This window comes from Mycteria americana, chromosome 9 (genome assembly GCF_035582795.1).
Source record: "Mycteria americana isolate JAX WOST 10 ecotype Jacksonville Zoo and Gardens chromosome 9, USCA_MyAme_1.0, whole genome shotgun sequence".
Lineage (NCBI taxonomy): Eukaryota > Metazoa > Chordata > Aves > Ciconiiformes > Ciconiidae > Mycteria > Mycteria americana.
Window position 1 is genome coordinate 41,586,857 of NC_134373.1, and position 23,741 is coordinate 41,610,597.

The window sequence follows — 23,741 nt, forward strand, 5'->3', positions numbered from 1 at the left end:
TCAGGCTTCTGTATTCGCATACAGACATTAAAAACATTTTAATCTTACATTAAAAGTCTTAACTAGATTTGAGTTTGATGGTGAACATGTACTGCTAATTTAAAGAGATATTCCTCTGTTAAATCTTGTGGGATTTGGGGGCACTTGTGAGTTAATTTGTTTCTGGGAGTTCCATCAAAAGAGAAATCCTTTGTAAAACTACAGATGTTAAAATACAGACAAAAAATAGTTCTTGTTCTGTGAAATTACATGCAGTTATTAGCAATTCAATATTGAAGTCAAAATGCAGAAAAGACCCCTGAAACCTACTGACTATGATTCTAAGATTTCAGAGCAACACTTTTCCTAGACCTTCTTTCTGGTTCTTTTCCTTAAAAATAAATAAGTTATTTACGGATTCATGGAAATATCCGTATAGTTTTAGTTACAATTTCACCAAGACTTATTGCTTAAACATTAATAGAAGTTAAGGAAATGACAATGACCAGGAGAACACGGACTAGTGCAGACACAGAGGAAGCCCCCAGCTATGGTAGTACCTGTAACCAGGCAGAACAACCCACCCTTTCATACTGCTATGAATGCATCTATTACACTTGGAAATCCAGCGATTCTGTAGGAGTTTTCATTTTAAATCTTCTACCTAAAACGATTTTTGAGGATTCAGCACTGCCCTGTTCCGAATCCCCTGCCATATGGCAGGAGCTCTGTACACGCGCAGACACCTACACTCTGGTCCAGCAGCGGTTGCCATCCTATTTCTTGTAGTGCCATGACCCCATATGCCTCTTCCTCTCGTGTTTGTGGGGTTTTATTAGTGGTTTGGTTTGGTTTCGGTTTGTTTTTTTCTGTCAGGTGGGGAAGTCATCTGGCCCAACAGGACATTGAACTCGTTTGAGTCTGGCCAGAGGTAAAAAAGGACTATTACTCTACTGAATGCCACATATAGTTGGTGCTATCGGACATCGGGCTAACCTGGTACCTGATATTAAGGTATGACTCTGCTGAACAGATAACAGGGGCTGTAGTGATGTCCCTATGTCCGTCTTCATTTGGTACCCAGTTTTCTACAGAGCAGTAGCGTTCTGCCTGTTGGTATTTGAAACGTGGTATAAAACTTTGCACTTTGTGCTGAATAATTATGCTTCAGCTAAATGCATGGAAAAATACTGTTGAATGGAAACCGTCACAAGATCAGCCAATTAATACCATTTTTCTGTTGCATTTGATTGCCTTTTCTGTTCTTTAAAGAAGACAGAAAATAAAACAAGAGACATATCTGAAGAGATGCATTTTTTGTTTCTTTTGCTGTGTAATCATCACAAATTCATGCGTTCTTAAATTTACAGCACTTTGTGCTTCTAAATGTTTCCAATTTAATTCTGGAGGAGAAGAATATTTCTTCAAACAATTGAGGCTCAACACTGTGCCATTTTTCCGTTTTAAAAGAAAGTCTCTGAAGAGATGTCAGTATTTTATCTACTGTGTAGTGTCCTCTTTTCAGTTTTTTTGAGTCAATGTCATGATTTCTGGTATTCAGTGTTTGAAAGCACAAGAACACTAATTATTTTGTAATAGTAAATGTCAGTACGCAGTTTTCTCAAAATCAACCAAAAATAGAGCTTTAGTCCAACTTGTAACATCCTTGCAGGTTTTAAATGCAAGTATTGATGGGAAATAGCCATTCAGAAACTAAAGCTCTGTATCTACAATTCTATAATGTAGTTCCTACAGTCTTTAGTTCTATGTTTAGACAAATTATTACTATGACATCAGTTCTCTACAGATTTGTTGTAGACATAGACTGCCCTGGAGCTATAAAATGCTGTTAGGGTGAGAGCAACTACCACAAATTGGAGGTGAATATTTTGGGAACCATCTAAACAGCAGAGGAAGAACATCGTGTTATAAAGCACAGTGATAATTCCACAGTTATAAAAATGTTTTTCTGTTTTCTTTCTTCAATCCAAAAATAAACACTAGGTAGTATTCTTAATCCTTTCATTCATTTTTCTTGATTTACGCATTTTCACGTTTTCAAAAGAATTTCAGCTATCTTTGCAGTGTTGTAACAAGAAGATTACAGTTGACGGAAATTTTGTATTTTGTTTCCAACTGTGTCACCAACATACCACAAATTTGAGGAGGTCACTAAATCACTCTGCCACAGTTTTCTGTTAGTAAACTAAGAACTCTGTCATCTTCACATGACTTGGGAAATAAATTACGTTTGAGAGTATATTTTGAGATACATTAGGTGTTTGGATGAATGGCAGTAGAGATGCAAAGTATTTTCTTTTGTGTATGGAAATTTTAAACAGGTCAAAACCATCTTTTTTGAGAGAGATTCTTCAAGTTTACTGATATTTCATCTTCAGGGAAAGGTGAGGTATGTGTGACTGATCATTTAGCTGTTATTTAGTAAGTCAGACTACAAAAGAGTACTTGGGTAAACTGTGAGTAAAACTCATTACTTTGGCAGTGCTCACTTAACTACAAATAAAGTATATATTTAGTAAACCCTACTCACTTCTGTGACCTAGTTTGCTGTGGATAATAATTTTCTTAGGGCAGCACTGGGCTTACTTTTCCCCTGTTTAACTTAGATGAATGAGGGATTCTTCCCGTGCCTCATCTTCATTTCTGGGCTACTCATAGCAAGGCGAGGCTCTTCCCATTGGTGTCTGTAGGAACTCCTGGTTCCCACTCTGGCTTCACTTTGGTCTGCTCCCAGTCCTCCTCCCATTCCCATGGAAGCGCTCAGAGTTTCCTGGTTTGTCGTTCCTCTCTGATAAACTAAGAGTTTAAACCCTACGTTCTTCATCTTCCTGTAGCTGCAGATGATATAGGTCCTGGTTGGGCAGCCTGACTCAGAGACCAGCTGAGATGTGAAAAAAATCGATGCAAAAGCTTCTGCATACTCAGTAGAATGAGTCATAACTTCTGTACTCATGTAAAACGCTCTGGCTTTAAGAGCATGCTCTGCTATTAAGGTAGTATCAAATAAGCGAGAAGAAGAAAGACAGGTCTCGATGCCGTGTTCACGTGTTAGTGAATGATGCGGCAGAACTTAAAGCGTGGCGGGGACTGAAGTGAGCGGAGCACTCTTCCTTAGTGGGTAGGTTGATAAGGGGGGTATGGGGAGGGGTTCTTGTAGTTTGTTCTGCCCCTGATGTAGGCTCAAGTATAGTTTTAGTTTCCAAAGATGTACAGCCTAAAGTCCCATGATGCCCCAGGAGACGGTTGCACGTTAGACCATCTCCATGGAGAATTTTGCTTTTGCTAATTGTAGAAGAAGTTGTGACACTGTTCAGCTTTAAAGAGAGAGAAGCTGCTAAAAAAGTATTTAGAAGTAACCTAGAAAGGAAGGAAACGTAGATACTCATGTTTGGAAGAGAAATGGGATTTCTTTATAATGTAGTTTGTGTCTCATTGAGGACTGGGTTTTTTTTCTTCCAGAAATACTGTTTTCTTTCTCAGAACTTCTAATAGTACTGGGATTTTGACTATATTAAAAAATAAGGTATCAGTTCTCTATATACAGAGAGAAAAAACGTTTTTGTATTTTATGTATGCTTATAAATATAATATTTATATGTATGCACATATGGTTTAGATTTAAATATTGCAAAAAATATATATATACAGGCAAGTATCTGTTACAGAAGCAATGCCCAAATCGACGCAGCCCCACACCACCGCGTTGTGCCCTGAGGACTGCGGTGAGCTGCCTCGCCGAGTCCCACTTTGCTCGGGGCGGTGATGAGAGAACTTCCATTAGTGACATGGGCCCAAGTGCTGCTGGAGGACGCTCGAGAACTGCGAAGACTGGCCTTCCCCAGCCCACTAGTGATAAAATTAGTGAGGCTTTCATACTTTTTTCTAATGCTAATTAGAAAGTTCAGTTATACTGGTGTCAATAAAATGGTAAATAGCAGTTAAAAGCACGATGAAATTCTTCCATATAACGATATTGGAGCGGAGTCATCTGTCATGCGATCTCATTAGTTCTTGCTTGCTCGTCTGACAAAAACAAGACAGACCTGGTTTATTTATTTCTCGCTTAAAACTATTAATTTTAAAAAATATTGAGGCTGCCTTTTCTGCATTATTGTGGAACAATAAAAGGAACTCGGGTGGTTTTCCTCCTCGTTCTTTTATGGTGGTATGCCTTTGCAACTGAGTTGACGGAGTTGAATCTCGCAGATTCTAAAATCAGAGGAGTATGTAACCTTGGTAGGGATCGCGGTGCGTTTTGTGCAGTGCTTGTTCCTGTTGCTTTCTTCCTCTTCCGCTGCACACATCAGGTGTGATCACCAGTACGCGATGTACGTGTGTGTTGGTGGGTGTAAAAATAGAATGCTGGAAAACAAAGATCCCTTCAGTGTTTATCAAATCTGCTAGTCCTTTAAATTTGCCACTGAAAAAACATTTAGAAAAGACTTTGTTACCCTTGTGTAGCTATATGCAGGTATTCTATTATGTGTACTAAAATTTCTAATATTTTCTGTGTACATTTATTTTAGTGTGAAATAATCTTCATGTGACTGTAAGTTTGCTTTTTTTCTCACAACTAAGAAAAACATACCTTCCAGAGGCAAATGACTGATGGAGATTGCAAAGCCTTTGTAGTATTTCTTGCATATATTCCCTTATCTAAAAGAAAATGGTCTGAAATTTTGCACCTGTCCAAGCTAATGGCTTTCTTTTAATACCTAAACATCTATATGAAGCTCAGGCGTGTTTTTCACCCATGTGATTTGAAGTAACACATGTAACTTCATGGAAGTTACTTTTGATTTATGCCTGTGCAGAAGTTGGCTCTTTCAAGAAGCTGATTTGCTGAAACCAATGCAAATATTTAATTCCTGAGGTTAGAGTGTCTTTTTGTTTGCATTTGTGATATTCTAATTAAAAGCAAAGCCCCAGTGTGGGGTGGATGCAGACAGTTACCGCAACTCACGGAGACGCGAGGTTTCACCATCGGAGCTTTGGACCGGCCCAGAGTCTCATCTAAAGCAATCCGGTCGTGGGGTCAGGGTGGCCTACGCTTATCATTTTCTGCGTCCGAGTTATTTTTGTAAAATGTTGGAACAATACTTTGTGCCATTGTGTCAATAACAGCGGAAAATCTACCTTATCCCAAATAATACAAAAATAGAGTGCAAGAGCTATTTACAGTGTGAACAAATGGAAAGCTAATGACATTAGAAAAATGTATTGATGTTTTTACATAGCTATGCAATAAAATATTTAGGTTAAAAATAAATCTGATGGTTTTAAGACTTAGTAGCACCCACGAGCGTAAAAAATAATGTCTAAAAACAACTTATTATTTTTCCCCAATGGTTTTTGAGCATTTACTTTGAATGATTATTGTCATGCATTCAGACAGTTTAGCTTCTTCAAAGTTGCTGTTTGGGAATAAATTAATGAAAATATATTTGGGATTTACAAAGTTTCATAGCTCAGAAGATACTAAATGTTGAGTTGTATCTAAATAAATGTTTTGTCCCCAGTCCAGGAAGAAATTAAAAAAAAAAAAAAAAAAAATCAAAACAGATTCTTACATTTGAGCAGAGACATATGTTTTGTGGGTTGGCACCAGACTAGGATGCAGAATCTTGTAGAACCAACTCTTCATACTCTAGGATATTTAGAGGAACAACATTCAAAACAAGGTGCTAGAGAATTAAAAAAAAAAATAGAGAATATAGACTTTCTTTAAGACAGAAAATGTCTGTTTTGATTCCCTTTATGACCATCCCTTTATTTCTAGTGCCATGTAACTGTGTTTTTTGTGTTGGTGTCAAATGACACACAGGAATCAGATATTGTAAATAAGATAATGTGTTATTAAAAAGAAAATTTTTTAATTTGATTGGTAAATTCACATTGATTGAAGATGAGATCATAGTGACTCCTTCTGGCTGTTAGGGTGATGATCATAAAATCATATGAAGAAAAAATAACGAAACACTTGGGTGCCGTTCAGCAAAATGAACAGGTCCCAAGAGATTTAGAAGATTCCCCTGAAACATGTGGTTTAACCCAGAAGAAACTTTTTCCCTGTGATGTGATGCTCAGACTCCTTTGAGAAGGCTAAGAGGTTTTGAGAACAAAATTAATGATACCCATACAATTATTGCAGTTGTTATGTATGAGAGAAAGATGATTAAATCTGATCAGAAATAACATCTGCAATGGGAGCAGAGTTTAAATATCTGGATTTTTGGTTGTGCAGTTCAGTGCCAACAAAAAAAGAAAATACCATCTATTAACACAAAAGGCAAAGTGAGAATGATTTACTTGTCAGGCAAAAAAAAAAAAATCTTTTCGGCGGCACTTAAAAAATCTGGGGAGATTTGGGTATGATTCGACTTCTTAAGCAAATTGAACGCTAGGTTTGAAGGGCAATTGACAGAAAGCCTCAACGCCGAATTGCGCACGTGCAAAGTCGCTTTTAGGGAAAACAAGTCACAGGCTCTGAACCACTTTGAAGAATAATTGTTTAAAACGGCACAATGAAATGTTGCATTCATTTCCCTCTAGTTGCTCTGTATTGCGCGTTCTCCCTTTAAACCAACGTTTTTTACTCCTGTTCTCAGTGCATCTTCAATGTTAAGATCTCCCTGTCAGCAGGTGTGCTTTCTGGTTGGTAACCACTGATAAGTGTCTTCCATGCTGAACTTATTAAACAAATCTGTTGATGGATTCTGCTTTGGCTTCCGTACCAGTTTATTCCTCTGACTTTATTGGTTTGGCATATCAAACGAGTAAAGCACGGCCAAAGCCAAGCATGGCTAACAAAAGAAGCGTATGTCACACTGCACAAGATGTAGACCTGTTGAATTAAAGGGAATTGTTTGGGGTTTAATGTTCACATGGCATACCTTAATGCAGCAACATTTGGTATCTTAGATCGGGTTGTTTAATGACTTTGAGCAGCTTATCAGCAGAACTTGCTGTTCGCCTCTTTGTTTCACAGGCTAATTCCGTGTACTTCAAGGCATTTCATTAGCCTTAGATTATTTGAAACACTTTTTTCCATTCCTCTCCTGCCTCTCAACCCTGTCTTGAACCATATCTGAAAATGCAGTGGCAGTCTGCCGGGGCAGCGTCGCTTTCAGGTCCTACATGGCAGCTTTTTAATACTTTCGTAGGGTCATTTTGTATCGGGGATTTTTTCCCCACACCAATCCATCAGCTCTCAGTTTGGCAAGCATCAAGGCACAGTGTACATCCAATTTCTTTTTCAAATTTTTCATTAGAAAAAGAGAGTTAGCATAATCATGATATAGCCTATGCAATTTTATTTCAGAGACTGGTCTGCCAGTTATTTTTTCTACAAGGTTTTTACATTTTTGGAAGCACTAGAACGAGCAGAGAGTATCCATTTAAGTATTCGATAACTTGCTATTTTGCAGAAGAAGTTGATTTGAAAGGTGTTTATTCTCAGGTGATGGAAGTTGGGGGGGTTTGGATTGACTTCAGAAGAAACAGACATGGACAATTCAGATAAAGCGTTATCATAAAGCTGAGGTGAAATAACTTTTTGCATTGATTGCAAACTGCAAAAACTTAGTGGTTTTGCTGTTAGAGGTATTATGGCTTTAAGCAGCAATAAATTGTCCACAGAGCCTGCTATCACTAGATCACCGGATCACTATCGGGTGATCCGATCACCTTTCCACACGTGTCCTGACTGCTGGCAATCAGATGTCCCAGGCCTTGCAAATAAATACATGAGTAAATAGATAAATCATATTTTTTATATATATATATAATCAAGATGAATTAGTTGCTTGTGTTAACCCAAGCTGGATTGCTGCTGTGGTCATACACTGTCAGGAGTCAGCAAAAGTTTTTCCTTTGCTCAGAGTTGGATTCCCCTGCAATCTGAGAAGGACTAAGCCAAGTGGAATCGACTGAGTAGAGGGGAAAATTGTTTACAAGATGAAAGCTTTTTGACTTGATTAGTCTTCTAGTTAATTGCATCTGTTGCTAAATGAGGACTGAAAGATTTCAAAAGTATTGCAGCGTATGTTAGATTGTACAGGGACCAGCGGGACTTCATTTTGTATACAGCGTCGAGCATGTAAGGGTTGGTTATACTGACCTACAGCTGTTGTCAAACTCCCTGTCTCATGTTGCACAGCTACGCTTTGAAGTTCCTTCGTTAAGGAAATGTTCTCCAGAGAAGAAAACATCAGGAAACACCTTACTGTGAGGGTGGTTGACCACTGGACCAGGTTGCCCAGAGAGGCTGTGGAGTCTCCATCCATGGAGATGTTTAAAGTCCAACTAGACACGGTCCTGGGTCACCAGCTCTGGGTTGCCCAGCTTGAGCAGGCGGGGTGGACCAAGAGATCTCCAAAGGTCCCTGGCAACCTCAGCTACTCTGTGGAAATTTTATTGTGGTTATAATAGACAAGTGGTTTCTCTTTTAATGAAAGAAGTTGAGACCTGGGGAAAAAAAAAATGTTGCTATTGGGCATTTTAGCTTAAGTTGATTCCAAAGGAAGTACATATACAGGCTAGTTCATTTGATTCTGACCTTACCATAAGCATAGTAACTTTTTTTAAATTCATCTTTCCATAGTTACAATACTAAAATAAGAAAACAGCACTAATATATAAATGATACTGGATGGTTATACTGTTGAATAGTGCGGGGTTTTTTTTAAAACCATAGCTGGCATTTTTAGGGACATTGTCTTAAAGTTACCTTTAATTTGGCTTTTCAAAGTTTAGGGAGGTGGCTTAACTTCTCATAACCTATTAATACTTATGCTATAACACACTTCAATACTAATTTGTAATTTTATTTGTCTTTTCTAATCTTTAACTCATGGGATGATTACTGCTGTTGTTATTTGGGTATGATAGCAGTGAATTTCCCAAGTTTGTTGTATTTAGTCTTAAATATGCGGAGTAATTGTTACATGCCTCAAGTAGATAAATGCCTTCCCATGTAATGTCTCTGGTGCTCATCTATTTGTTTTTAACAGCAGCTAATAAATTCATGTATTGTATGAAATGCACAATTTTACTTTGCGCTTTCTTAATAAATAAATACAATGTTTAAAAATCCCAAGTCGAGTTGCAACTAACCTGGCTTACGTACTGCTTTGTGGTGTTTTTCTTCAGATCCTTATTGACGATGGTGGTCATTGGAGGCATCAATATTGAAGAATATATCATTTACAGACAAGATCTTTGAAATCTGTTTCCTTCAGACAGCAAAGGTAAGTAAAATAATCTATATTATGCATTTGTATATAAGTAATAAGTTAGATAGTTTTTGTCCTCAAAAATAGCCAAATTGAACAGCAGCTGAAGTTCAGGAGCCTAGCTTCACTTTTAAGTTTTAACTTTTTTTAGTGAGGTTTTTTTATCCTACTAATGTGAAAAATAAGCTGTATGGAAGGAGCTCGGTTTCTTTTCCTCCTTTTAGTTACAAGAATACGAGTCCTTAGCTTGGTTTTTTTTCTGTATTTGATGTTATTCCTTATTCTTTCTTTCTCATAAGTTTTTTGTACCATGAGTTCATTTGCAATATCTGTGTGCGTGATACTGATGATAACCAGGAATACCTTAGATATCAAAATCCAAAGAGTAGTTGGACATGGGGATTACTACTCAAAAAACCAAAAGTTGTGTGGAAAAGAAATAGCCAGCAACGTGCAAAGTAAAATAGTGGTCAATCTCTTGAAGTTTTCCATCAGAGTTTAGAAATATGACTTCTTTTCAATCAGATATTAGAGACACGACTCTGATGTACACTTTGCTTGTACTATTTATTTTGAATGTGTGGACTTTTGATCAAAATAAACATTAGATATTCAGGAGAGTTTTGTTTGTGTATTATTTTTCCTATTTTGAAACTAACTATATAAAACATTCCAGGTAATATGGAAAGAATTTTTTCTGCTATGGAAATGGAGCTAATTTTCCCACTCATTATCTGCTGTTAATTTAATGTGTGGCAATATCTGAAATTTAGTGATGATTATATGGCAGTAGATTTTTGGTTAGCTGTACAGCTCATCTATGAGCAAACCAATTAAGACGTAATTTCAGAATATAATTGAACTCCTAATGGGGCACTTTAATTCACTAGAAATTTACATATTTGCCTGCCTTTGTTTTAGTAGACAGGTCCAAAATGAGGGTACAGCTTCATTTTTGAACTTCTGAATACAGCAACTTCATCTGAGACTTTTCAAAATGAAGCATGTAAAATGCCGTTGAATAAGAGGATGGATAAGTTCATGAATAAGCTACTTAGTTCTCAGATCTGAACTTTGAATAGCTCTCATTAGCTGTTTATTTGGAGACTAAAACTTACTGTGGTGTTAGGATGCTGTGGCCCTATTGATGTTCCTTTCACCTGCAGCGCAACACCATGCGATGCAACGCTTTGAAAGCTGATCCACTTAGTACAAAGTTTGTTCAGTGCTCAGAACTAATTTTCTTCTTTTAGGCATGTCTGGGCAGCCATGATCTGCTGGGAAAGGGCTTTTTCTGCAGATCTTTAGAACTGATTTTTCAAGCAGTATGAACAGAAAATTATTGGAAGTGCATAGTTAGCCCAGACCCAGCCTGATGGAGCGGCTGGGCCTGAGACACACAAGGTTGGAGTTCCATCTCTCACTTCTGCGTTACAAAACCGAAGTACCTCATTTATGTAGTGTTTGTAATGCATTTCTGGTTTACTGCCCATTCAGTATCTTTTCACGTGAGTCAGACCTCTCCTATGAAACTCTCTTTTTACTTTTTTGAGGGTTTTTTCATCCCAAGTTTAACAAGGGCACTGAAACATTATGTTACTCAAGTACATCGCCTATGCAGTAGATGCTGGCAGATGTATCAGGGCTCACACAGCCCTGGTTCCATTGGGGTTTGCATCGTTCTAGGTTTTCTCAGCTCCCGGATGATGGTGTAACAGAACAGCAGATGGGAAAGAGTTAAAAAGTGTAGCATGCATAACTGAATTACATGACCTAAAATAAGGAAACAAACAGTAGCTGTTTGTTAGAGGAAAGCTCAAATTAAGAAAGAAATGAAGGCAGTTCTCTTTTCTTTTTTTCTTTTTCCTTTTTTTTTTTTTTTTACCCCCAGAACGGAAGACCTTTTTCATTTAAAAGATAAACACTACTGAGCTGAGAGAGGTTATTTATACCTCTGCCATGTTGAGGTTAAATTTTTGGGTTTGTTTTGTTGTTACTGTTTCCTTCAGGGCTAGACCTTTGCCTATGTTTTTATTTGTTCTAAAACGGGGACCTACCACATTTGGTAAAAGAGAACCAAATGTTTTGGGGGAATAATTATCAAAGTTTGCATTTGGGATAGGAAGAAACCTTTTTTTGTATGTGAAAAACTGGGACAGGGAAAGTATTTCTTTCTGTAAGGTTAATGTTTTACTGGTTATTTCCTTAAAGTTTTAATATGTACATGTGGATAAACCTCAGAACGCTTCTGTGAAATCCAAAAAAACATTTAGCTCTCATTCTCGGCATCTTAGCTTTTATTTTGCACTCTTTTTGTCTACCGATGCTAAATTGTTCACAGCTGTATAGGTATGTGCAGACACTGTTTCTATTCTATTTGATCTATTTTTAAATGCAAGGGCTTTTTGTATTTAATACGCATTAACTGTGCTCGCAGTCTAATACTTCAAAACCTTAGTGACCTTGGTTCACCCACTTGTACCTTGTACATTATCATGCAGTCTTTAATTATATGAGAACATGTTATTTTTCTCCATAGAAGGAAATCCTTGCATTAAATAGATGGCATTGAATCCGTATGCAGCTATCTGGTGTTTTTAATTGTTCGGTGTGTGGTTCCAGATCTTCTGTATTATGTAATTTTCAAACCTTGCTCTGCAGATAGAGTTAAGAATTTGCCTTTATGCTTTACCGTACCTTTTAGCAACAGGTTTTCTCTAAGACTTTCTGGCAAAACCCAACCTCTGAAGCCCAGGTTATTTTGCAGAAACATTTTCACCTCTAGGAGCTTCCCTAGCCAGCTCTTTTGATGGGCTGCTGGGTTTTGTATACTTTTTACAGTAGTTGCAGAACTGGGGTACTCGCTCCATGAAGATTCTTTCAAGCCAGAAAAGCGAGAGCAGTGATCCTCCATGAAAAGCAGAGGAATTGAAAGGATTGTTGACCTAGACATCTTTTTTTGAAGTCATGATTTGTTCTTCTTGGTTCTCAGTTTCACGTTCAGCCATTCTTACTTGTATCCTAGTTCCTTGTATCTCTCATGTCCTGCATCTCTGTTTTCATTCTCCCTCATCCAAGTGATTTCTAATGTTAGCTGGTTTCTATTTCAAGTTCGTTATCCGTTCTCACACAGTACCAGTCTTCCCTCATTTCACTTACTTTCCAGAATTAGTTCTCTTCTGGCTCCAGTTTTGCACCCCTTTTTCTCAGGGTGAGTCTGCACAGATAGGTATTGAAGGTTACACATCTTTCTACCCATGCTGTGAGTCAGCTGGTGAAGTCAGCTTCAGTACCACAGCCTTGTAGCTACTTTGGTGTGACTGTGAAGTGCTACGGAGGAGCTAAGTCTGCCTCTGCGCTGTGCTAGGAAGGTTACACACAACCGTAATGCAAAGATCAGCCGTCTGCCAAATGGTGTCCTTGCGATAGTGCGTATGTACATTGAAATTTTGCATTTCCAAAACTGTATGTTTCAAAAAGCATAGAATCATTAAGATCAGAAAAGACCTCTAAGATCATCTAGTCCAACCGTCAAAAGCTTCAAATTGAGTATTAGAAAACAATTTGGAACTTACGGGTATTTTTAATATGCATATAGCACTTTTAGCAGGAACACTGTGGATTTTCCTTATCTGTAAACTGAGATGGCACCTACTGATTTGTATTGTTTATTTTCACATGTGAAAGAAGCCAGAACGATCCAAGTCCTCATAACATTTTTTCTTGTTAATCACTTAGAAGGGTGCAAAAATATATCAGAGAAATATGGCATTAATAAAATAGAAAACTGGTTATGCAGACTTAAGGAGGCTGAGTGAGGTTTACATCTGTTTCTTGCGTTTCATCTTTCTAAACAGTACATGGAAAATTCTAGTAGCCAGATAGAATTTTATACTGTGCAATAAAATGATAGACATGTTTAGTCCCCTGTGCCATCTCCAGCTGCAAGCCATGTAGTCACGGAGAACTTTCAGAACAGCATAATTCTGGGACTCATGATACATCGCTGCACAAAATCGGGCCTCTCACTATCCAAACTTCAGAATTTAGAAGGCTGTTTAATTATACTGAAGTATGTAACATATGACTTGGCGCTGCATACACAGTGCTTCTCTAAATAGTTTGTCTTAGAACTGTGTCATTGCTGATGTTTTGATTGTAGTTATTCTAAGACAGAGAAGGAACAGTGTCATGTTGCATCATTTTTCTCCCTAGAGCAGTCTGCAGTCTGGATTGACGGACAATTTTTCCTGAATTGTCATTAAAACCAAGGAGCCCAGTTGTCTTTTCTGAAGGCCTAATGTTTTTCTGAGAACAGTCAATTTTCTGTCTCCCTCTCATCTTTTAATATGAAAGGGTTGGTTTTTTGTGAAATCCCAAGTTACTTTCTTCAATGCAAGATATAAACTAATTCTACCTTCTTAAATTTAATAAAGGGAAACCTACTTAATTTGAAAGTTACTTCTACAGGAATTATTTAAAGGATTTTGGGAAAAAAAAAAGATATTCCTATACCGTTGCGCTACAAGATCACTACTTTTAGGTACATTTTCGAGCCAAATTTTAGAGTACGTTCTAAATACAATAGATTTGATAGGTCGTTCTCTGCCTTAGCAGAAAATTTTGTACCTCTTCTGCCAAGTTTTTCACATTTCACCAGAGCAAGAAGTTTGTTTTCAATGGTCTCCATTTCTTTTCCAGCTGGTCCTTCTGCAACAATTCTCAAATAAAATATGGGCTGACATTTTGAATTTTTTCTTGAAGCAGATACTGTAAATAAATATTGCAAACTACTTTCTATTTTGAAAAATTGGGACAGAGGACACCCTGAACAAAAGTAAATATTCCCAACACATTCTCATGTTACCAAATTAATCAAGCTCAGTGGCTTAATTGCAACTTCAAAGTTAAATATTTAAATAATGCAAAAATTTCTGATACTGCAGTACATCTCTCTTTAAAATTAATAACATCATAGCGAAACTGTTAAAGTTCACCTTTTTTAATATCTATTTTTTCTTAGCAAAGCTAGGCATACATGCACACAGCTTATGAATTAGTTGTCTAAGGCTTCATACAGTCACAGCCACCTGGGTATCTCCAGAAAGTTTTGGGGTTTTTTATTATTTCAGTTTGTGATGTTAGAAAGTTTTACAAATATCCATCTTATGTTTTCCTGTCATACATCAAGACATTTGTGTGCAGTAAAAGCCACATCATCTTTGTTTTTCCTTAAAGAGCTATGGTTTTAAAATCACAGATAATAGAGCTACTGTCATTATTGTTAATTACACAAAATATTTAAAGGAAGAATGTAGTTGGAATGTAGTATACAATAAACTGAATTATTCTTTTCTGTTGTAACATCAAACCAAATTCAGATCTTTGATTTTTGTTTTTATAATTCCTTCTGAAAAAACAGTGCTCTAAAAAGAAGCTCAAGGGTAGCAAATTTAAAATTTAACTGCTAATGAAAACGTAGGAGACCATTGTTTTTCTTTACATGAAGATGGCCTGAAAGGTTGTGGAGGTGGGGTTTTTTCCATCTTGCTGTTCAATTTTGTTTTATTTTCCCCTTACTATAAATTCACATCCTCAGAGGCCCACTATCATGATGAAAGTCTATCAAAACGGTTAAGGAAAGTGAAAATACAAAAACAGAGAGGTGTCTGTGCAGTGGTTCATCAGCCAGTGCTTGGTTTGGGTAACTGGTGCTGGTGATTATGACCAGTGGGTGCTTGTCCCAGATACAAGTGTTCCCCACAGCAAAGGCTTGGCCAAGTTGGCTTTTCTCCTCGTTTCTGTCCTCATTATAATGTTATAACGTTCTGTCCCCTGTTACAACGGGGAGAGGGCACAGGAGCTTTCCTTGTGTTGAGCTGTTTGCAGTCGTCTCCAGTTAAGCAAGAATTTGGTTCTGTAAAGGCAATGGTGAGAAGGGATGAACTCTTGGCACTCCCACCGCTTTGCGTATAGCCCTGGTTTGAGGTTGGCACATTCAGCTTGGATCACCAGTGTTTATCCACATCTGATCTGGCCTTGTACCACCAGGAGCTGCAATTTATCTATTACAAGTATAGCCACAACAGCTTTCCTACAATGAGAAATGAGAGCTTTGAAATTAAACTAACTAATTATTGCTTTTGTTGGTTTATCTTTGAACAAGGCGTTGACATTTTTGAGATTCTTAACTGGCCTCTATCGGCATATCTCTGCTAAAGGGAGATCCCTGCCCCGATTCGTTTCTGCTGATCCAGTTCAGTGAATCTCAAACATCTCTGTCTCTTCTCTTAGAAGGATCCCAGTTCAATGAAACGCTTTTAAATTAAAACCAGTCATGCTTTTAAATTCAAACTCACGCAAAGTTTCTAAAGAAGAGAGCCGCTCTTCCTCTGAAAACCTGTGGTGTTACTCCAGAGCTGTCATTCAAAACAGAATGTTTATTTTTATTTTTTACCACATTCCTGAAGAATATTAATGAGGGGTAAGATTTTCACCAAGAAGGTTCAGTAATTGCCACAGTTGGCTTTAACTTAGTCTCCCAAACTAAGATTACATCACTTTAAAGGATTCATTAAATTTCTTTCCATTTTTATCCTCAGTGTATGAAAGGTTATAGGTACCATTCTGAGAGTGGGGGCAAAAATATTTGAGCTTAGGAAAAGGATAGGTGAACTAAACTTTCCATTTGAAAGGTATCATGAAAAGTGAAAAGATCTCATCTTTTTTGATCAGCTCCGTCCATCTGTTGAGTCCTTAATACGGGAACTAAAACTATTTAGGACATAGATCCCAGCATGAATTTTCCAAAGTAACTGTAATGTCTTTGAGATGCATGTTGTTTAGATGTTAGAAAACAAAATGCTATTATTTTTATGCTATTGATACATAAATGGAAATGTTCATTGTTGAATCTTGTGGATAATTGGATAATAATTTATGAGAAGGTAGCTACAGAATTCTCACTTAATTGCTGTCCTGACAAAGGGAACAGGAAATGGAGAAGGAAACCTGGCCAGGTTTCACCGTCAATAAAAGGTACACCGTCAATAAAAGCAGAAGAACAAAAACTGTATCATTTATATTATGTGTATTATAATGTATATAATTTAACCTCACCTAAATAATTCTAACCCAGCATTTTGCTTATGCTACTAATTCTTGTTTGGAAGCTTTATACATTTTTTAGTGTAGACATTTATATTGGTTCAGGTATATATCTTTTTTTCCCTTTAATTTTCTTTTTATCTCAAGCACAGTTTAAGTATTTGAGTGACAGCAAGTGACATTTTCATAGGATAGATTCTGTAGGCAAATGAACAGTTGACAGTAGGCATAATGGCAGCCTGGAATAGTCTGACATGTAGGTGTTCCGACTGGAAGATGCTCTTTGTGTTGAATGAAGTTCTCATGTAGTAGCTTTCAGTTTATATTGTATTCTCATAGTATAGAATTAAATATATACCCATGACACATATGCTTCAGATGGTTTTTTTACACAATTTCATCTCTTGACGAAGAAATAGTATTATATAGTCTGAAAGGAAATTCAACAGATAGATACTGGCATCAGTTAAAGTCCTTGGCTTTTGCGTTCTGGAGATGTGAGAGTGAGATGTCTTCCAAAGTGGATAAATACACTGTATGTTCCCGTACAGCATCTCCATCTCTGTAATTAGTTAAGAACAACACAGAATAAAGGTCTTGATTTTTTTTAGAAAGTAGAAGGGAGCACTTGGTCATTAGTTGCACGCCAACTTTTGGACTGTCTATGGACTTATAAACCCCAAATATTCATATTCAAGCAGTCTTGGTAAAGTTATCGAGTGCCTTGTGTGTAGCATGAAATTTCACAGCTGGAGAAAGTAAGAAAACTTCACCTGATTAAAGTTTAATGACAGTATTTCCATTGACTTGCAGAAGATTAAATAACTGCTGCTGGCTGAAAAACATGATGAATTCAACATTAACTTAGATGATACTAGTATATTATTTTGTCTGCATGGAAGATTGATCAGTAGATCATTTTCCTCAAATGTCATTCTAACTATTATAATACCATTTAAAGTGTAAAAGTCTTAGTAAACTGTCTTCAACTGTTATATCAACAGAAATTTATGCACATGCCTTGATCAAGTTAATACTTATTAAAAGTGGTTGTGATCTTTGGAAAACAATTATCTGGAACCGATGATGCTAGAGAAAAGCAGTTTTTCCTACAAAGAGGCATTTTAAAACACATTGCAAATTCATTTGTATTATGAAACTGCAAAACCTATCTCTTCCAGTGCAGCAAGTTAGCAAATCGCTGATTTAGATGGTATTACTTAAAAAATCCCACATTACCAATAGTTAGCTGGTTTCACCATCTGTCATGAATAATATTAAGACTGTGGATAGCCCTGATACCTTATCTGCATACCTGAAATGCTGTAAGAAACAGTTGGTTTACAGTGTCAGAGATTGAGAAGAGTAAAAACTGAGCCGGGCACCTTCCTCAGTGTGATGGTATAAAATTGGGTGGTTACTACCAAATGTGTTTCCATAATTCAGTTGGTTTTGTCTGTTTGCTTTCTACTTAAAAGACTTCTAATATCTTTTCAGTGGAAATTATTACGAAGAAGGAGTGCATACATAAAAATGATGATTTTCATTATTTTTCTTAAATTGGATTTTGTTGATGATCGAAAATTTGAAAAACATTTCAAATCTCTAAAAATAGGCATGCTATTTCAAATGGCAATACAAATTCACCTTTTAGCCTACCTGTTGAAGATGGTGGGAGGACCATCCTAAACACACCTATTTTTCTTTAGTCCCTTTTCTTAAAAATAGAAGAGCCTTGTGTTCACAATGTGAGCAGACTATTGACGTTTCATTTGGGCGGCACAAAAGATCTTGTAAAATGGTGGCTTTTTTGCCCTGCTAGGACGTTAGAAAGACCTTTCTAGGTTCTTGTCAGCAAAATGGGTCACTGCTTTAGGATGAGCTGCTGGTACATTTTACCAAAAAGCTTGTCATTCCCAGTTTAACAGAAGAAAAATAAGTTAAATGTCCAGTGTAACAACTGTGTGGGACTCTGTCATTCAGCTGTAAGATAGGGTGTTTTGAAATCCTCTCGCTCATGGGAGAGGACAAGTCGCTGGTTTGACACAGATGTTTCCGAGCGAGGTTCGATGCCCTCAGACTAGATTATCACGATGGTCCCATCTAAACATATAAAATCACACGTTCTTTATGAATAGTTTTGATTTGGGCTACAGGAATGCAAAGCTAAAATTCCATCTGAGATAGTAGAAGATGGTTTATAATTACAAATGAAGCAGCCTGGCTGCAGCTGCGGGGAGGGGGTAGGGAACAAGCTGATGAGACTGAAACAGCAAGGTCCGGAGATCTAGACCACACACCGCACCAAAGATGTTCAAAGGTGGTGCTCGTTTGGGAAGCAGGGGGAAGAGAGGCAAGCTGCATTTCCCATCGCTGCCGCCTCTTTCCCCAGTGAAGACAATCTACAAACGCATGCTTAATGCACAAAGTTATATTTAAGTCCTTTTGCAAAAGAGTAAAGTGCAGCTGATCAATGATAACATGCTTTCAAATGAGAAATACTTGTTGTAAAAGCGTATCTTCGAGTGAAGATAGGAGCGGTGCCTTCAACTGGACATAGATTCTTTGGTTGTGTCTTCCATCTTTATATCTACTCCGCTTATTTTCCTCCCAAACACAGGTCTTTGGTTTTGGTTTGGGTTTTGGGTTTGTTTTTGGGTTTTTGGTTTGGGTTTTTTTTTTGGGGGGGGGGGGGGGGTGTAAAGGAATTTAAAAACCCAAAGGCCAGAAGAGACCACAGTGACTATTTTCTGGCTTCCTTCAGCATGCAGGCTATCACTTTCTGCAGAACCTGGATTAAAGCTCGCCTATTCGAAAGCTACCTGATCTTGTTTCGAAGCCTGGAAGTGATAGTGAGCTCACCATTTCACCTCGAATATGTTTCCATATTTAATTACCTCTAAGAGTAAGAAATAGCTTTTTATATAAAATCAATACTGCTCTACCTTTCATCTGGAAGGACTTAAATATTTTCTCTTTGTTTACACGTACTAAATCTTTCATAATTGTTTTGTTGCTTGTTGTTAGAGTGTGGTATACTTTCTTCATCTCCCTTAGCTGTACGTGTGCTTTAGCATTTTCTTGCACTATTTGCAAAAAGAAAAAATTTTGCCAATTGGGAAAAGTTTGTGAAAGCCATTTATGTGAAAATGATCCGCCAAACAGTGAGCTAAGAAACACAGCCTAGCATACTTTTGCTATGGCTCTCTAGCATAAAATTGATACATAGCGTACTAAGTTTGCAGCTATACTACTGACATGCCTTATTGCTTTATCCCCTAAATTGCTGATAGAAACAATGTTAAATAGAATTTAGAGATTTTTCGGAGGGTAAAACATTTATTAAGGCTAGTGCTGCCCCAAATATATAGTTAAACACAAAATTCTGTGGTAGGGAAAAATTGCTTTGCTGTATATTTAGAGCCTACACTCCAGGTACAGACTTAGGCAGAATCCCTCGGCGCTCTGTGACCGGCACAGTCTGTCCTTTCCCGTTATTGAGCTCTTTTGGAGGAGCAGCTAAAGCCGTAAGTGACTTTTGGGTTCAGTTCAGGGGGATTATGTTTTTGACTGGAAGGGAAGAAGGAATTGATCATAGAGGACTTCCTCCTCTATGATCATTTCCTAAATCCAGAAATAAGTGTATAAGAAGCTAAAAACAGTTTAGCCCCTCAGCCTGGGAACTGAACTCGGTGGCATCGCTGGCAAGGGGGCTGAAGGGAAGGGAGGCAGGGAGGGGTTGCAGGGGACTATAGGTTCTTCCTTATGTGTTAGAGTAGCAGGGCTGTGTTCCTTAGAGTAAGTTTTAGCTTAGGTTCAAGTTCATATAATATTTACCATAATGGGATGTAATCACTGAAAGGGAGGGAAAAAACATACAAAATATCTACTGGACTGACACAACAGTAAATGATTTGTTTAGGTAGAAATAGAAATTTATAAAACATGAATCTAGGGTTGAACTGTATGTTTTAGCGTTGAGCTAAGTGTGGTCATTTAGTGATGATTAAAAGGTGATTTTAAAGCAGCCAGATTTGAGGATACGGTCAGTGTTCATATGCGATTACTGAAGTCTGAGTTAGGTCCTGGCTCCGTGGAAATTGCTGGCAGAACTGAAAAAGCATTTCAGTTATGTTCACAAAGTGCAGTGCTGTATTGATTGAAGTGTGTTTCTTTGCTACATTTTGGATAGGCATCTCATTTGAGATACCTGGCCCTTCTTCTGGATTTGACACATTTAGGTATTTTTGCAGCATGTTTTGTAATATGAGCTCTAGGCTACAGATCCTATATCAGTTAAATTTTTCTTATCTGTCCTTGAACTCATCTAGTATTTTGTCCCATCTAAAAACTGTTCATGGGCAACGTTAAGGAATGCTGTCTGAATGCTGAAGCCCATCTCTGTCATTCATTTTCGTGATCCTTTTGCTCTAATAAAAGGTAAAAAATAAAGATTTTAGAGGAGGATTGAAGATGTTTCTAATGAGGTTCTATTGTGAAGATTTTCTAGAGAAAAAAAACATGGATAATATTTTTTAGCAGATTTTTCCATAACTTCTGCAACTTGGTGATTTAAGTTCAATAAATTACTAGATTCAGGGTTTGGCCACCAAATATAAATGGTGGAGTAACCTCTGACACATCTGGATTTGTCCAAATCTCTGTTGTATGCATTTGTCACGTACTCCTCAAAGTTCTCTGCTCTGTGTCTGCTGAAGAAAAGCTCTCCAGAAGTTGGTGTCTGACCATGCAGTTGCCCACGTGAGATCTTCAAAGACTGCACAGACACTCCTTTGCCCCTAGGTACTTAAAGCACACATTTTCAGGTGGGTTCTGCTCCCCTTGCTCCGAGTTGCCCCCATGGAGGCAGCGTGCCCTGAGCTTGTCCTTGTCCACTGCAGCTCAAGGCTTGAGAGTAAAACAAAATACAGAAGTATTTCTGAAAGCCCAAAGCAGAGAACGCTGAGTTAATACTTTCAAGACTTGGAAACAAAAGAGGACAATAAAAACAGAAACCTAATGTGTGCTTCTAAAGAAAATATGCTAAAATAGCTAAAAACGTCCTACACCTTCAAGGCAGTCTTTGAACATTAGAACTTGCATTTTATCTAATTTTCACTCGCCTCACCCCCAAATACATGGTCTTGGTGTAGTTTCAAATGCAAATGTTGCTGATCTTTAGAGCTTGTATGCTTTTTACTTTTGACATTTCATAATACTTAATAAAGAATGGTAGGGCTAGCTGTCTACCTAATTAGGTTGATTTAGTTTTTTAACACTCAGCTTTTGATAGATTTCACATATGATATCTTTGGATGTATTTTGACAGGAATACAAGATTTAAGGCCTTTGGCCAGTCCTTTTCAGGAACCAAACTGTCACTTCATCTGTTGTTTTTTCAGTGGTTCATGCATACAAGTCCAAAAATGGCTTTAGAGATTTGGGATGCAGGAGGAGAGCTTGCCTGCATGCCTGTTAATTTACTCTGATCCTTATTGGTGAAAAAAAAAAAAAACCAACCTCCTGATGACTCACTAGGAGAAGGTTTCCATTCTGTGTGAAGTACTGTTTGGATGTTTCACTAGCGTGGTGTTGCGTATAGCATTTGATAGTAGGACATCAACAGCTAGCGCTTTTGTTAATGACGCTTGCGTGGCATGGGCAGTGGTTCTCAATGCTTCAAGTCCCAGATTATGCCGAGGCTTTTGACAGAAACTGCACGTTTCCATTGTGCAAATGGATTGCTGTGTATCCAGGAGGAGACAAAACTGAGTAAATCAGTTTGGGAAAACTTGTACTCCTTAGGTGTTTAAAAAATACCAGGTTTTGCAGCATTTCAAAGAATGCTACCAGAAAGAAGCGGAATAGCTGATAACGTCACCCCATTAAAGGTAGGGTACCTCAACAGTTGGGTATCCATAGGTCGTGCACGGGACGACTGGAGAGGCAGGAGGAAGCGTCACACCTGGGCTGCAGGACTCGGAGCGATACCTGCCCAGTGGTAACAGCACATGGTGAGTTCTGCATAAAATATGTGACGCTAAAGGTAATTACTGATGATTAAGTTAGAAGTAATAGACTTTCAGGTCATTTTGCACAGTTTGAGGAGTTGTTTCCTATGCTAAGGGAGGTGGGGCTGGCAGCAGGGAGAGCAGGAGGAGATGCAATGAGCCTTAGTAAGGAGCACAGAGAAGTCTGATATGTTACATAGGCACTTACAAAATATTTTGCCTTAGCATCATATGCTGTCAGTTCTTGTTGCTTTCATAATTTCATCCTGCTTTTTCATTTTGTAAACTATTTATGCTTAACATGTTTCTGTTGAAATAAAATCAACATTCCAGAAAGCTATCTGGTAACTGTTAGCACGCACCTGAACAGCGGTGTCATTTTTTGCACAAAAAAAAAAGGAAGAAAATATTTAGCATCACTGTTCAAACCAGCAGATAACACAAATAAATCAGATGCCTGTTCCTTTTTGTCCCTTCTGAAAAACAAAAACTACACCTAGAGTAATTTAGGGCTGGCACTTTATTAAATCCAAAAATATAATAACTACTTAATAAAACAAAAGGACATTCAGAGAATGTATGAGTTGATAATTAGAAAACAAAAACACCCCTGCTAAACAGCATTAAGCATCTGAGGTTGCACAGACCTGCAAAGAGCAGCTAGTATGTCCTCGATGCAGTCCCATGGCTTTCTGTGTGCTCTGAAGTGTATGAAACTGCTGGGAAATAGTCCATCCTCAGGGAGAGCAGTGAAGGAGAGATATCTTTAGGGGATGGGAGAGTGGAGTGAGTCCTTGTATCCCATGTTTACGGATCTGCAGAGATGATCTTGGGTGCAGCAGGCATCTGTGGTTTAACAGGACAAAAAGCTGGTCCCTCTCATATCCAAAATATGTGCATATCTTTGTAGAGTACTCACAGTTCTCTCCCATAGGTTCACATGCTTTTCTTTCTTTCTTCCTCTCTCATCATTTTCTATGAACAGTATTTTTAAATCACTGTTCTTTGGCTAGGTTTTTGGTTGGGCAGGGATGCAGATCATTTGGCCTCAGCCATAAATTTGATCAGCACCTCATAGAATCATTTAGGTTGGAAAAGACCTTTAAGATCATCGAGTCCAGCCGTAAACCTAACACTGCCAAGTCCACCACTAAACCATGTCCCTAAGTGCCACATCTACACGTCTTTCAAACACCTCCAGGGATGGGGACTCAACCACTTCCCTGGGCAGCTCTCTCCACTTTACTTTAACTTCACTCCAGGGTGCTGGTGGCAGAAAGCACTCATCAGCTTTTGAGAGGAGAGGGCTACGTTGTAAAGGCTCAGACCTGAGCAGTGGTCTGAGAGCTCTGAGCTGCCACACTCCGGAGCCTGCAGAAGTGAAAGGGGT

General features: G+C 37.9%; 1 protein-coding gene across 12 annotated transcripts in view; it reads left to right on the forward strand.

Moving 5' to 3' along the window:
* The window catches only part of MBD5 (methyl-CpG binding domain protein 5), a 171,709-nt gene that overhangs the window by 42,512 nt on the left and 105,456 nt on the right, over positions 1–23,741 (forward strand). For all 12 annotated transcript variants that reach the window (XR_012777168.1, XR_012777167.1, XM_075512225.1 and 9 more), the window contains exon 2: positions 9,151–9,248. The gene's annotated coding sequence lies outside the window, so the exon portion shown is untranslated. The remainder of the gene's footprint in view (positions 1–9,150; positions 9,249–23,741) is intronic.